Genomic DNA, 14,936 nt, shown 5'->3' on the forward strand with positions numbered 1-14,936 from the left:
TGCTGAGGCCATTTGCCTATCACCCATTTTTATTACTTTTATTTGAAGAGTTTTTACACAGATATAGACAAGTACGACGAACAAGAACTAAGCAACATACATACATACTACAGAATATCACATTTCATTCGAAATTCCAATGCCTCGCATAATATCACAGATTATCACAGATCATTTAAAATTCCAATGCTTCGCATGAATCCCAACACTCCTCGACAGCGATCCTGACTAGAAAAAATTGTTTCCCATATCTCACTAATTTTAAATTTAATTTCCGAGTCAAGTACTATCATTTTACTGACCAGTTTTGCATTAAATTTTACCTGAAACCGTCAAGAAAATCTAAATTTCAGGGTTATTTTGACATTAGAAAGTTGATCTTTACCTGACTAGTACTGTAATATTTTTGCCTGATTCCCATTGCAGTCCTAGTACATGCAAAATAACAATTAAATCGTTCATTGAATAAGTTTTTCAATCAACGATAATTATAATATGATGCAGACTATGTGGATATTTTTAAATATTAATATACCTACACAAAGGATAATGGTTTTTTAATTACTAACAATTAATGGAATATGTGTGGAAGTAATTATTCCTTTAGTTTTGCGCCAGTCATTAAAAGGTTTGTACGCCTTTTCGTACTTCTTTCTTGACTTTGTGGGGAGCGAATATTGCACTACGGCGGCCGCAGCTTCGGCTACATTATAACAACGTCTCGCGTACTCTTCACTGATACCTGCTTTTGTACTTAGTTATAAAGACTGTAGTTGAAAAGTACAAAGCATAAGCTGCAAACTGCACTAAAAATGACACTGATTGTTTTAATTATTTTGAAATCTCTATGGAAACAATTAAATAATGTGATTTAAGCATGCGCGATTAGGTATCAAAATTTCACACATATGAATAATTTAATTTGGAAAAGTTATCTACATGTTGCGGTTTCAGGTAAAACTTTATACATAATATGTCATGAAAGTGAGTCCACATGACTTGGAGGCATTAAAGAGATACGAGGACGCGCACTCGTACTTTTCAATAAGCCTCCGCGTCAAGCGTAAACAACCACTTTCATGACTTTTATGTAAATAACTATTACCCGAAGTCGTATTTCGTAAAATTTCAATCTTCATATAGAGAACATTTGATTAATGTCAATATGTCAGTGATGACAGGAGCCATTATAGACATTTAGCAATGTGACAGGGGCGGCTGGAAAAGTGACAGGTACGGCGGATAAAGTGACAGGTGCGGCCGGTAAAATAACAGGCGGCAGGAAAAGTAGTCCGGTCTGCCTCTGTCATGGAAACTAAACTTTCCTGACATAAAATAGGCATGAAAATGAACGTTTCATGACGATTTTGGGTAAAAGTTATTAATGGCATCACACATGACAAATCCCTTTGTAGTGTCAATCTTATTAGACCAAAGGATTTGATTTCATTAATCATTAGCGGCAAAACGGCAAAATGGAATACCTACACCTACTATTCAACAATTCCCAACCTCGAGGAGTACAATGTTTTTCACTTTCAGTCTTGCCTATCATTCAGGAGAAGAAACAGTAAAAGTGGTCCGTATACCATCTACGTGTAAAAATGGGCTATCGCTAATCATCATCGTCCGCACGGTACATATGTACCTTTTTAACTTGATTAAATGTTTTTATTCCGTTTGAAATTGGCAATCTACATTTTACAACTGTCGCAAATTTGGCGTCTCAGTCCGTACAATCCGAATAGCTTCATGCAACATGATAGCAGGTTAAAAAACTATGAATTCTGTATCAACCTGCCGCAATTTGAAATGTTGATATTCGTCATTTATTTCAGTATAAAGAATTACGAAACGACAGGGGATTGTTGATGTTGTCTAATTAGTATAATACAATAACGAACGTATTAATTATGAAATATAACGGGCCGAATCTATTATTAGTTAAGAAAGTCTACTTTCTAAGCAAGTCCGCTGCAATCTACCGTTGTTCTAATTCCAATACACCTTGGATACTACACGGTTTAATAACTGCAAAACCACAGGTTTCTTTGTCTCAATTAAAACGAACTCTGTTGATTCGCAATTTTTCAACGCGTTGGCTACCTACCACTCGTGAGAACTACGTGATACTTCCTCATTCAAATAAGAGTAAGTAATACAACCGTTATTATGAATAAACTCTACACCACTGCAACTGCATCCTTTACCTGCAGTGCGCTAAATGCAGGTTCGTTAAGTGCATTCAAACAGATGCCGTTTTATATAAATTAACGCAGATAGTCTCCAACGCGGCGCATTTGCAGTTCATCACAAGTTTTGCATCTTTCTGACATTTAGTATAATGTGATTGATTGATGATTGATGATGTGCGGCGCATTGAATAATTTTTTAGCGCATTTCCACAAAAATAAAAAAATGCGCTATTGTGGCCACTTTGTCCGTCCGTCCGTCCGTCTGTCCGGCCGTCCGCTCGTTCGTTGAGACGCTACTAGTTCTTTACCTTAAGAGCTATTGTTCTACTACTACTCGCTATTTGGTTCGTTATGGTGGTGGCTTGCACCAAGGAAGGAATTTTTTCTGCGTTTATTGTTAAAAAAGTTATTGTAAAAAAAACAAAAAACCGTTTTTTACATGTTCCATAAGTTTACACTTTTGTCGTTTATTAACGATCCTAGAGATCGTTTATAAGTTTGTATTGATGTTTGTCTGTTGGTCTGTCCGTCTGTTCCTTTGTCTGTCTGTCCTTCTATCTGTCCGTGTAAACGATAACTTTGTTTAGAAATGTCCGATCCTTTGACATCTCCGTTAGTTATGAACTGAATTGCATGAAATTCAATGTGAGCATAGCTTCAGCCATATAATACACAATGCCAACAGTTGAGTCGAATCGATTCAAAATTAACAGTGCCCTTTTCGCATCTTGACCATTGATAAACCGAATTGCAAACTTTTTTATTTATAAAAAAATTTAAATTGGATACATAGGCACTTGGAATAAACGAAAATCAAACGCCAGTTTCAAAATTTGGTTTTGCGCATGTGCAGTGCCAACTTTTTTATTTATGGAAGCATTTACATGAAATTTGATACATAGGCGCTTGGAACAAAGGAAAATCTACCGTTAGTTTCAAAATTTAGATTTGCGCATGCGCAGTTGCAACTTTCTTATTTAGAAAAGCATTGAAATGAAATTTTATAAACTGAAATTGAAATAGCGCGTAAAAAATATAACGTTTTGATAAATTAAAAAATCGTATTTTTGCGTAAGATTTTACAATAATTTGAATTAATAAAAATTTATGACTTCAGTAAATTGGAAATTTGAAGAATGTTGCTCCAAAGAGGGAAATCAATCTTGTGGATAAAACTTCTGCGACACTGCTGTAATAAATGTGTGAAAGAATGTGTTTTCAGTAGGAATAGACTCTTTGGTTATGTACATGACTATCCTTACGTAGCTTTCTGTTGCGGTGCAAATGGTTACAACACCCTGAGATGGAATATGGAGTGCTCCTACAATAGACATGGAACATCAACATACCACAAAACTCAACTCACCTCTTTTTTTCCTTAACAATAATTTATAATTTGTCTCTAATGGTTGTTGGTCAAAATCAATTGAGCATTCTCCTAAGCATTTTGGGCATTTAAATGTCCTTTGAACCATTTTTATAACATATCCAGCTATATAAGTGATTATGTTGGCAGACATATCATTTATCGCAATGATTGGCATATCATAATCATGTTCTTCAATACAATTGCTGTCCTCCAAACCGCACTGTTTGCTAAGAGATATATCAAAAGTTTCATTAACTTTGGAAGAAGACCTCGTACTTGGTACTCTAGGACCGTTGATAAATCCAATACTACAATTTCCTCCCCTTCGACTTTTGTAAATAGCAGTAATTTCCGAAAGGAATACATGAATTGCATTGCAGTGGGGTTATTGTTCCAACCATTGCGAGCTCTAGAGATAATACTGATTGTAAATTTCTATATTACATAAAAAACAGAGTGTTACATGACCGTATGTAAAAAAAATGATCAAAGTCCTCGTGTGAGATCGAAGGGACTTCAGCGCATTTTTGTGTGGCAGATCAGTGTTTTATTAGCCAATATTGACTCCACCATCAATAAGATCTTGCCGAAAGCTACCACGTTCACTTTGTCGGTACCATTTTCTCACTTACCGTGCACTCGCAATTCGCGTTTGAAGTTTTGACTCCACCATCAGTAAAATCCTTTGGGGGTTACCATATTCCCTTTGTCGACACCCACTTCTGATCACCCGCAACAATTCGGATTTGAAGTTTCGACTCCACCATCAGTAAGATCTCGTCGGGGTTTACCACATTCCCTTTGTCGATACACAGTTCCGACGTCCCGTTCATTCGTAATTCACATTTTGGTAGATTTCGCTAAAATCCCGGCATAAAATCGTATTCAACTTTTGGGTACTTCACATAGCTCGACCTTCTATTAGTGACACGAGAAAGAGAGACCGCGATTCGCGCTGTAAGAAACTTTTGGGCGCCCAAAGTCGTCTACCCCTCGAAGCGCGCCGCGCAAAAGGTGGTTTATGTCGCCCCTAGGAAAAAAAAACAAAATTCCGCGACGCAGGAGTTGTGCGCGTTGACAAGATCTTCCCGACGACACCAATTTGAAAACAATCGGAGAAAAACTGTAGAAGAAGATAGATAAAAACTGAAAAATCTCCAGGTTAGTATAATACGCTCGGGGATGGCGTCCAGATGTCGTCGACTCCAAATCTTGTAGCCCCATCCCTAACGTTCTTAATTACACGGCCCCGATAGTTACATGTACACTCCTTGTCTTTTTACAAGCGTTTTTCTACGGGCGCGCATTTACTGCCAGCCAGCCAGCCAGCCGACCAGCCAGCCAGCCAAAGTGAGATTAAAAGCTACTTTTTACAAAAAAAAATTGTTGCAAAAATGCGCTAAAAAATTGGGTGGTAGAGGGGATGAAAACAAGCACTTCTTCCAAATAAACCGAGGGCCCAACGAGTTTCGTTTGGGAACCACCCTCAAAAATGTAGAGAAATTTGCATTTCTTTTTAATTTTTTTCTCAACAACCATAACAGTTACAAAGATGGGTGGCACGTCTTTGAATAGCTTTTCGGGTTTGCCCTTCCCGATTTTGCTAAAATTTTTTTCAAAAGTCCTACTACAAAAGGGCACCTCGGTTTATTTGGAACAAGTGCTTGTTTTGATCCCCTCTATCGCCCAATTTTTTTACATACTGTCATGTAACACCCTGTATACACCTACCTTATACACGAAAAAAACATTTCAAGATGTTGACTGCATTTATACATCAAAATGTATTCGAGCCGATGTTTCTCTTCAATTTGGAATTCAAATATTCCAATTGCACTAATCACAAAACCCAAAATTGGTGTTTTTCTTGGAGTCATGTACAATGGTCTCCCTTCTGTAGTTGTGTAGGCCAATAAGTAGTTAATACTATCTTTTATAAACGGATACCATAGTGACTAGTTACTCTCTTTCAGAGGAACTTTGTACCCATATCCCCAAGGGCTCCTTGAATTCAACAAATCAAATAAATAATTTATTCTGGGAATAAAGGCGATTGTGGGCAGGGCTCCGTGAAATTTGGAATGTTTCATATCTACACCAAGAAATTCCAATGCATCAGCAACACTCGAACTGAAAAAGTTTGAGCTGCTAAGGTGACTTAAAGCAGTAAATGTTATTATGTAATAAATAAATAAGAAACTGTGCACAGACTTACTTTCATTTATTGCCTTTGCCACTGAATGTGGAGCTTTTTCAATTTGTTTCCAAAGTTGAGTGTTTCCTCTTCTTGAATTTTATATAATTCTTCAATAAAATGCTACAAAACTTGGCCATCAGGCGTGTCAATAACTTGTAACGTACCCAACATGTTGCGGATCAATTTTAGCAATGATACACATCCATAATGGCAAAGACTTTTTCCGCCGGGTTTGCCGGATGTGTAAACCAAGTTTGCATGTTATGATGATCCTCTACTTGACATCCCAGTTCACATAACATTTTGAAATGTACATTGTGTAATGGGTATTTTTATATAACAACAAGGGAAGTCACTAATTAAATTGGAGCTAATTGTTGGTCAGAAGTCACTAATAAGATCCGACAAATCTACTGTAAACTCACCTTTCATTAGAAACGTCCTTCTGTAATATACGCATAAGGGGCTGGCATGGCAGCATTCAGTCTGACTGGCGTCTCCCGCGCTCAAGGGTCATGTAAACAAATATCGCGACTGCTTAACCGCGATCCTCGCCAATTAATTAAGTAACTCACCGGGGGGGCGTTAGCCCCTTGATGGAACTAAGCTCTCCTGAATCTTCGAACACTCCGGTTGGCGATTGGGGTTGAATGCGTCGTTGGAGATGGCTTCTTGAAGGGTTAAGATGGAGCTCATACCTATTTGGGAAAGGGTTACGCCGCGCGCACGTGTATTATTTAGGATACACATCCCGCCTTGGCCCTCTGACTAGGACCCTCGGCCAATAGATCATTAACGTCGATCTATGTTGCTCATTGCCCTACCTGGGAACGACATCCAGGTCGAGCTCACCCCCGAACTGTTTGTGTTAACAATGAGGCCTTTATGTTTCGTATTGGGTCGACACCATGATCTACTCGAGCGAGTAGATCACTCAGAGGTATAAGCGACGGGAGCTACCCGCGGGACCGCGTCATAGGCACATGCACATAATGCACTCTAAAAGCCTAGGAATATATCCGGATATCTGCCAGGGGTTTTACCATAGCCCAACAACAAAGCACGACCAGCACGATGGCCTGCACAATACACTCACCACCTGCACGTGGGAGACACTCACCACCAACACATGGGAGACACTCACATTAAAGGGCTATTACACCAAACTGACTACTACTTCCGATGCTCTACTTAGCATCCCTTACGATCGTGACCAGAGCGCGTACGCAACTTAACTGCCTTAACACGATCCCTTAAGACCCTTGCACCCACCCATATGTGCAGAATCGCGCATACTTGACCAGTCAGCTTGCCACATTTATCAAATAGGGGTTGCGTTGACATTGTACTTTTTCGTTATTAAGGACTACCCTAAAATATGGTTCTTACAATTGGGACCATCATTGGTCAAGCTAGTGACGACAATGTCACACTCATAAAGCCTCACTAGTGCCTCATTCACCACATTTACCCTCTCAACTGCCGTTAACGATGCAATTAAAAAATATCCAATTGGAATTTTCCAATGTGAGTTATGAGACAACCATTAAAACTAGGGCTTGTTTAGCTGGTTTTAGCTCGAATTTGTTAATCCCTGAGCCAACATCAACATAACCCCATACTTTTTGGGCAGTAAATTCCATTTGGGTTTGGATATCCACTTCATCCATCATTAAAGAGCGAATTAACTTCCCTCCCAAGTGCTCTTGCTTCGTTCACTTTATATTGAAGAACATCGAAAGCTGGTGCACAAAAGCCTGGCGAACCATCTACACTGCTATACCAACTTCGTATCACGGACTGACTAGGAAGTGCTAACGCAAATGTATTTCGTACATACCTACTCATACGCTCTGGACGAATAAAAATGTAAAGTGCGAGCAAATTCTCGAAGTGCTGATGGATAGCTTTCTCTGGTTGTTGTTTGATTTTGCAGATTTTTCATTTGTCGTTGCAACAAGAGACGTGGGACATCGTCAAACGATTTTTCCAAATGCTTTATACCATGTTCCGAAAGTAAATTTTGTTGTCTCGGGGCTAGAATAATCCCCTGCAAGGAGACTACCTTTGTTTTTAATTTGTGGATAGTCCTTGTGGCCTGATTCAATTTTCGTTTGGAGTGCCGCTGTTGCCTTCTCAAATGTTCATATTTATATTTTATTTTTCGCGGGGAATCCCTAAAACTTGTATGTTAGCACAAAGGCAAAAAACGTAGTCACTATTTTCATACGGGTATAAGTGTTGCTTTTGTATATTTATTCGTTTGCGTTACCCTTTCCTGGTTTCTCCCAGAACTGCCGGTTGATGTGATAGTTGATACCTCTCTGTAAAAACTTTAAGATAATTTGATCAAGACATCATCACTTTTATTACCGAGAAATTTCCACAGCTCTTGAAGTTGACAGGTTTTCCTGAGGCATTATCACGGAGACATTGGGTGTTTGTAAACCTCTAAAAAATATAATGAAAAAAGGTAACCTACGATAATAATAAATTTTAAAACCTTGCTTTTTCTATCACATTCAGCGGGGTTGTTATTTCCTGTGATGTGGAAGGTTGCATTAAGAATTCCGTTTTCCCTAAGCATAACGTTGGGGCTGTGTTTAATTTTAAATGACAATGATTTCCCTTAATGTAAAAATCCTTTTTGAAACTTGAAACTTGAAACTTTGACATATGCCTGGCGTCGCCGCCTCTCCCAGGATTTAGTCAACTGTCGTGAGGATGCGTCCCTGGTAGACACTATCAGGGACGTTTCTCCACTACTTTGTTGCCATCGCGCTGGGCCGCGACATATGCCAAACAATGTGGTGGATTTTGTGGATTGGGGGGGTTGTGGGGGGGCGGCTAACTGGGTGTTATCCGACCCGAACGGGTACGGCCACAGCTTCGCCACTGGTATTCTGCCTTAGAGGGAACTCTGCTTTCTAGTGATAGTTTCTTCTCCGGGCGTTCATTGGCTTCCGATGTTCCTATCCTTTGATCCCGTTCCCTTCCCTGTTTTACCTCGTGTTAGGCCCTTTTTATTGTTGTCCTCTCCCTGCGTTACTTTCTGTCCCCTTTTCCTCCTCCCCTTGGCTTCTTCCTCCACCTCCAGTATTCTTCTGCTTTCTTTCTTCCTTGATGTGTGTCTTTGCTCGTCTCTTCCCATAGTAATCCCCGAGACCTCTACCGTTTGGTTTATGGTGGTACTCCATGTGTGGCAGGGTCGGCTTACCTTCCATTCCGAGGCATACAGAATCTTGGCAGCCCGTATGAAATGGTCTTTGTTCCTCTTGTTGGTATGTCCAGTATCTCATCTGCCTCATCTTCAGTCTCCTGGTAATCGTCTTTCCCTCTAGTAGTTCTCTTCTCTGCTTTCTTGTGAGGTTGCTGTTTTCTTCAGTATCCTGAGTGCCTTCCACTCCGCCCTCCTGAATGTTCGTCTGTTGCTCCTTGTTAGCGCTGAAGTGTTATCCGTATAACATTGCCGGTGCTATGTTCGTGTTGTAAATCATTTTCCAGCTGCCCGGTATTTTCTTCTCTCGTAAGAAGTTCCAGATTCCGTGTGTGATTCTGAATGCGTTGGTTATTCAGTCTTGCACTGCATTGTGCCTGCTGAGAGTGCTGCTTATGTACGTTCCCAGATATTTGATCTTGTGCTTCATGGTTATCTCCTTTATGGTCTTCTCTCCTTCTTTGTACTGGGGGTGTTGTTTCTTGGCACTCCTATTATCATGTAGCTCTTTTCATTGTGTATTTGTAGGTCCACCATTTCCAGGTGTACCTGGTACCTCGCTGGCCTGGACGAAGTCCTCAGTGTCATAATTTATCCGCGATTACAAGTAGATCGTCCGCGTATGCCAGTAATGTCGGTGGTAGTAATTGGCCGCCTGTGCTAAGGTTCGTCACCACCATCCTTGTTTGTTCTATAGCGTGGTCAAGTGCTATCGCGAAGAGCCTTGGGGAAGCGGACATCCTTGTTTGATCCTCCTGGTTTTCTTTTGGTGTTCGGGTTTCTTCCAAAACCGTTGTATACTAGTATACTCCCTTTGCCACGCGTTTATGGTTCTGTTGATTAGGAATTTGGGTAGTCCCAGCATCGCCCACGCTGTCATTGGTATATATTATTTCCTGTTTCCCCCTTGTTTCCTCCTTTTGTATTTTCTGATGTGCCTATACCATTACGTTTGCACATTCCTCTTCATTGGTCTGAGTTTGGCGATGTTCTCCGCGAACTCGGCGAATTCCTTGATTTCGTGTTGCTCATAGGCTCTGTTTTCTTCTTCCTTGACTTCCCTTAGCTCCTTCTTTGTTTCAGGTTAGTGTGGGTTTTGGTCCGCTTTCTGTTCGGTCACATGGACGGTTTCTGTTTCCCTAGTGTTTTCCTTGTTGTTTCTTTGAGCGTTTCGTCGATCTTTTCCAGATATGGTATCCCTTCCCCCTTTTTGCTGCCTAGTTGCGTATTGAAGTCGCGTAGTATGATACCCAGGTTCTTTCCGCACTTTTTTCTGTTGTTTCACTTCGATTTCTGAGTTCCGCCTGTCTTCTTTTGCCCGAGGGGATGTGGCATCCTGTGATTATTAGTCTTCCTATTTTCATTTTGATTTGGGTCATGGATATACCTACTCTTGCTTTTCCTTCAAATTTCTCCACTTCAATGCCTCGGTGCTTCTTGATTACGATTTCCGTAACTCTGCTGGTTCTCTCCTTCCCTCCGCCTATCCGTCTACGTCTCCTACCAATTGTGGGTAGAAATCTTCCAGGTTTTCCCTGATGTATGCGTTGATTTCTTTTTTAATCTTTTGGTTAATTTCCTGTGAGGCTCTGATGTCACTGGCAATCCACTCCGTTGGTGCGTAATCGCTTCAAACAGGCAGTCCCCGTCCTTATTTATACTGATGCATTCTAGGATGTATTCTTTTGATCGCACTTCTATTTGATCGCTGATACTTGTCAGTAAGGTCTTAATTCTGGTTTGGGTGCTGTTTGTTGATCGCTAAAAGAGATATCTAGGAGAGATAGTTTAGTTAAGTTAGTTGTTATGTCACTGAGACGCGCCCCTTCAGTCTATCTTTGGCCACCCCGTATATTCTATTCTGAGACTATAAACTAAAGGTACTAACGAGAGTAAAAAAGTGTAAAAAAACAGGAAAATAGCCGCTTAAATTAGGTAAGAAAGGTTTCCTTTTTTTTGTCAATCATGCCTATTAGACCGAAATTTGAGAGCTTAAATATTGTAATTTATAGCAACGGTTTTTTTTATATGTCTCCGGTTGACAAGTTTATGTTTCCTTTTCCAAGGGTCAATTTGTTCCACCCCGCTTCGAAGTAGGTATATTCAATGTAGCTCCCAGTGACTTGCGCCTCTCTATTCTATCTTTTCTCTTTTGTTCAATTTTAAATTAAATTTAGCCTTAATTCTAATCTAAGTAAGTAAGTGAGTAAGTAAGCAAGCAAGCACTTATCTTAACTTTACGCCATATTTTGTCCTGTTGATTGGAGGTTCCTGCCTTGTCTTCTCGCGATTTAATTATTCCCGCGCATTATGAATTTTGAGATTAAACTTAAAACTGTAAAAAATTCGTAAAAACTCAACCACTCACCCGATTTCGATGAAATAAGCACTAAACAATTACAAATTTTTGCCCGACCCGGCTGAACGAGACATAATACATTTTAAACATATACAAACACAAATACCACTAAAATCAGCCGGAGCTGGCTGAAAACACGTCCGTTCGCCATGAAAGACGAACTTCTTCCCCCTTAATGTAAAAATCCTTTTTTTTTCAAAATTCGAGCAGATCTGTTTATATTGGGTAGTCTTCAAATCTAAATCCTGCCTCCCTAGAGCAATCAACCATTGTTGTAATCTGTGTTCGTGGCGTGGAAACCTGAAGTATTTCTCATTAATTCAATTTCTTGCGTCTTTATTCCGTTACTTATGGAAAGTGATGTCCTTCGGCTTGAAGCGGCGAATGTTCTTGCAATCTTTCACTATACAAGTCATTTCACGTGTTAAGGTTAACACTTAACCCAAAACATAAACAAAATGCGACACAAAGGGTGTAAAAATGGCGGCGCCCATACGGTCGCGTACTTTTTTGGATGCGTGGCTTTAAAGACTTGATTATACACTTGTTTCTTAATATACTATTTTCTATTTCGGTGTTACTACAGTGGGGTAACTACAATGCCTCAAAGGTACGCAATGAGGACGGGCCCCGACATAAAAGGGGCCCCGGAAAAAAATGTACAAAAATTTAATTCGTCTATACAAAATCCTGATAAAAATTGGAAAAAAACGAAGGGCCATGCACATGCTTACTTTTACAGTTTATAGTTACAGTCCGAAAAAAATTCTGGATCATTGTTCACGGCGGGTAAATAAATATTTTTGAAGATGGGCCTCTAAAATGAAGTTACGACACTGGTGTTACAATGAGATTTTTGTACAACTGTTTTCGGCAAAAACAGTATCACAAAGACTTCCATTGTAACATTGTTTTCTGTAACTTTTCATCTCGAAGTTGGCAGTTCGTCAACCTCAAATTATCAGATGTCAAATCAAATGTGTATTGATTGATTTTTGGTACACGAAGAACTTATGCATTCAAAATCCACAGTTTTCTTGCAATAGATGTAATTAATATTAAAGAAAAAATTGCGCGTTAAGCAAAAAAGCATTCAATGGTACACACCACATGTTTAGTTAATTCTAAAGGCAAGCAAATGAGGGATTTATTTGATTAAGTTTGTTTTTCCTGTTATAATAATAAATGCTTATAGACTAAGAAGCTGTCGGATTGATATGTGCAGAAATGGTCCTTCGTAAATACGGTTCCCGAGACGGCTTTTTGTTACAAGAAACCTACACCTGGTCGGCCGAGCCGAAAGGTATTTTTTTACATACGTACTGATCTGTTACTGTCTGTGTATTCTCCTATATTGTTATTAAAATTCAAATTACTGCGGCAATGCTAGCTATACCATTAACTTTACATAAAGTCAAAGGCTATTACTCATGTCATGAAAATGGTCCTCAAAAATGTTATGCGAGGTCAGAGCTGTCTTGTATGATAACAGCGAGATTGAGGTGTACAATAACGCTTTTCAGTAATTATTAAATGCTATAGACGAGTCTGAGGAAGTTTCAATTAAAAGTGTAGCTTTTATCAACAGGATATCTAAATTTCAAAACTAAAACTTCCGGTCCAACGAAAACAAACTGTTTGATAACTTTGCTGATATCTTTACGAGCATATTTACTACCTACTCTGAAATGAGATTGACAATTATTCAGTTACGCATACATGTTATTTTTAGCGCATTTTTTAAGAATTCAAAAAAATGTGCTATTGTTTGCGTTTTGTCCGTCCGTTCGGACCCACTTCTGCCGTTTCGAACTACTTCTAAGGGAATGGTCCTAGAGTCCTGGTATTTTTTTTACAGTAGATATTCTATACCTTGAAGGTGTGCTAGGCGGCCATCAAATTTCGCTGTCTAAAAGCCCCCCCCCCCCCGAAATTATTTCTTGAGATGCTGTTTTTGAAAGTAAAACGTGCATATTTTACATACGACAACCAATTGTTCTCATATTTTGCATACGCATTAGTGATGCCAAGTTAAACTTTAAAAAATTGCGAGGGGGGGGGAATACATGTTCTACCCTTCATGGTATTTTAATGAAAGGTCTCATAGAAATAAATTGGTTTGTACAAACTATAACTTTCCCGTGCGACTCTTTTTCGAGATCAGTGAGCGACGGGGCCTGGGGGGGGGGGGGGTTAAAAATTAATGTTATCTCTCATTGTATTCTAATTAAAGGTCTCAACGAAAGGAACCGTTTTCTACCAACTACTGCCCTTCTTTCTGTCCTCATCAAAATACGGGGGGGAGTGGAACTAGTTTTATCCTTCATGGTACTCTAATGAAAGGTCTCAACGCAAGGAATTAATTTCTACCAACCATAGTCCTCCTCCTCGACCTCTTATCGTGATCGGGTATATTCCCTTATACCTCCAGAACGGATTGTCGGAAGAGGGTACTCACAAAGGGCGATTGAGACGTCTGCAAGAAATATATCCATTGATTATGTCAAAACAAAAGCTTTAAAAAATGCGCTTTATCTGCACAAGAGTTGTGCACAATTTATACTTGTTCAGATATACTTGATGTTCACCTTGTGAGTAGTACCTCTTTCAACACTCCCTTCTCCGGCATGTATTTTATTTTTATTTATTTTTGCCGTTATTTTCACTTCCGACACGTTTTAGACGAAATTTTTCTTTTCCAGAATTTTATGACTGACCCGGTAGATACATTAGTCAGTTTTGCACAGGGCCTGCTTTAGGCGTAAGCGGTGTAACCCGTCGCTTACGCCGCAGACAAGAAGGGGAGTAATAATTACTCATGTTTAATGATTGACGGACCACAGACGTAAAAATCCGTACACGGGAAGCATATTCATATATAGCAGCAGAGTTGGACTGGGTCAAGCATAGAGTGACCCAGTGACCCGGTGACCCAGTTAGTTTACTGACCCAGTGACCCGGTAACCCAGCTTGACCCGGTGACCCAGTTTGACCCAGCTTGACCCGGTGACCCAGCTTGACCCGGTGACCCAACTTGACCCGGTGACCCAGCTTGACCCAGTGACCCATCTTGACCCAGCTTTACTCAGTGACCCGTCTTGACCCGGTGGCCCAGTAATTAAATTATTGTTAGGTATCATTCAAAACAATTTCAAGTAACTTTTAATTTAAAAAAAAAACTTCCTCAATAATATTCGGCAACAAGCATGTAGCCCAATTTCATTCAAGAGAACTAATACCTAAAAAAATCAAATGCATTTGTTTATAGTTTGTAGTCAAGTAGTCAATGAAAGTATTTAGAGAAAAGATTTATTTGCATTATTCATTTAGTACAGGCGGTAAGTGCATCGGTCTAAACATTTTGGGGGGGAAAGCTGGACTTTGTTGAAATGTCTCAGGTTAGGTGTCCCGAATAACGTACTAAAAGTCCAGACCCCCAACTGCGCCGCTCGTCGAGCTGTGGCACGTTTTTGCCCCCCGAAATCAGTTTTTCGTTAATATCTCGAAATGTAGCAGGCTTAGAGAACAACTTTTGAAACAAAAAATGTTCCTCGTAAAATTTCCTACACGAAAGCTTATTTGCAAGTTAGCCCAGGCCT

General features: G+C 39.7%; 1 long non-coding RNA gene across 1 annotated transcript; it reads right to left on the minus strand.

The window, feature by feature from the left end:
• Positions 1-3,787: 3,787 nt before the first annotated feature.
• On the minus strand, positions 3,788-6,075 carry LOC116169753. Its single transcript, XR_004145064.1, has 3 exons — positions 5,926-6,075; positions 5,296-5,881; positions 3,788-3,973 (listed from the first exon to the last, which is right to left on the minus strand). It is a non-coding gene; the product is annotated as an uncharacterized LOC116169753 (long non-coding RNA).
• Positions 6,076-14,936: the final 8,861 nt, after the last annotated feature.

This window comes from Photinus pyralis, unplaced genomic scaffold, assembly GCF_008802855.1.
Source record: "Photinus pyralis isolate 1611_PpyrPB1 unplaced genomic scaffold, Ppyr1.3 Ppyr1.4_LG4, whole genome shotgun sequence".
NCBI lineage: Eukaryota > Metazoa > Arthropoda > Insecta > Coleoptera > Lampyridae > Photinus > Photinus pyralis.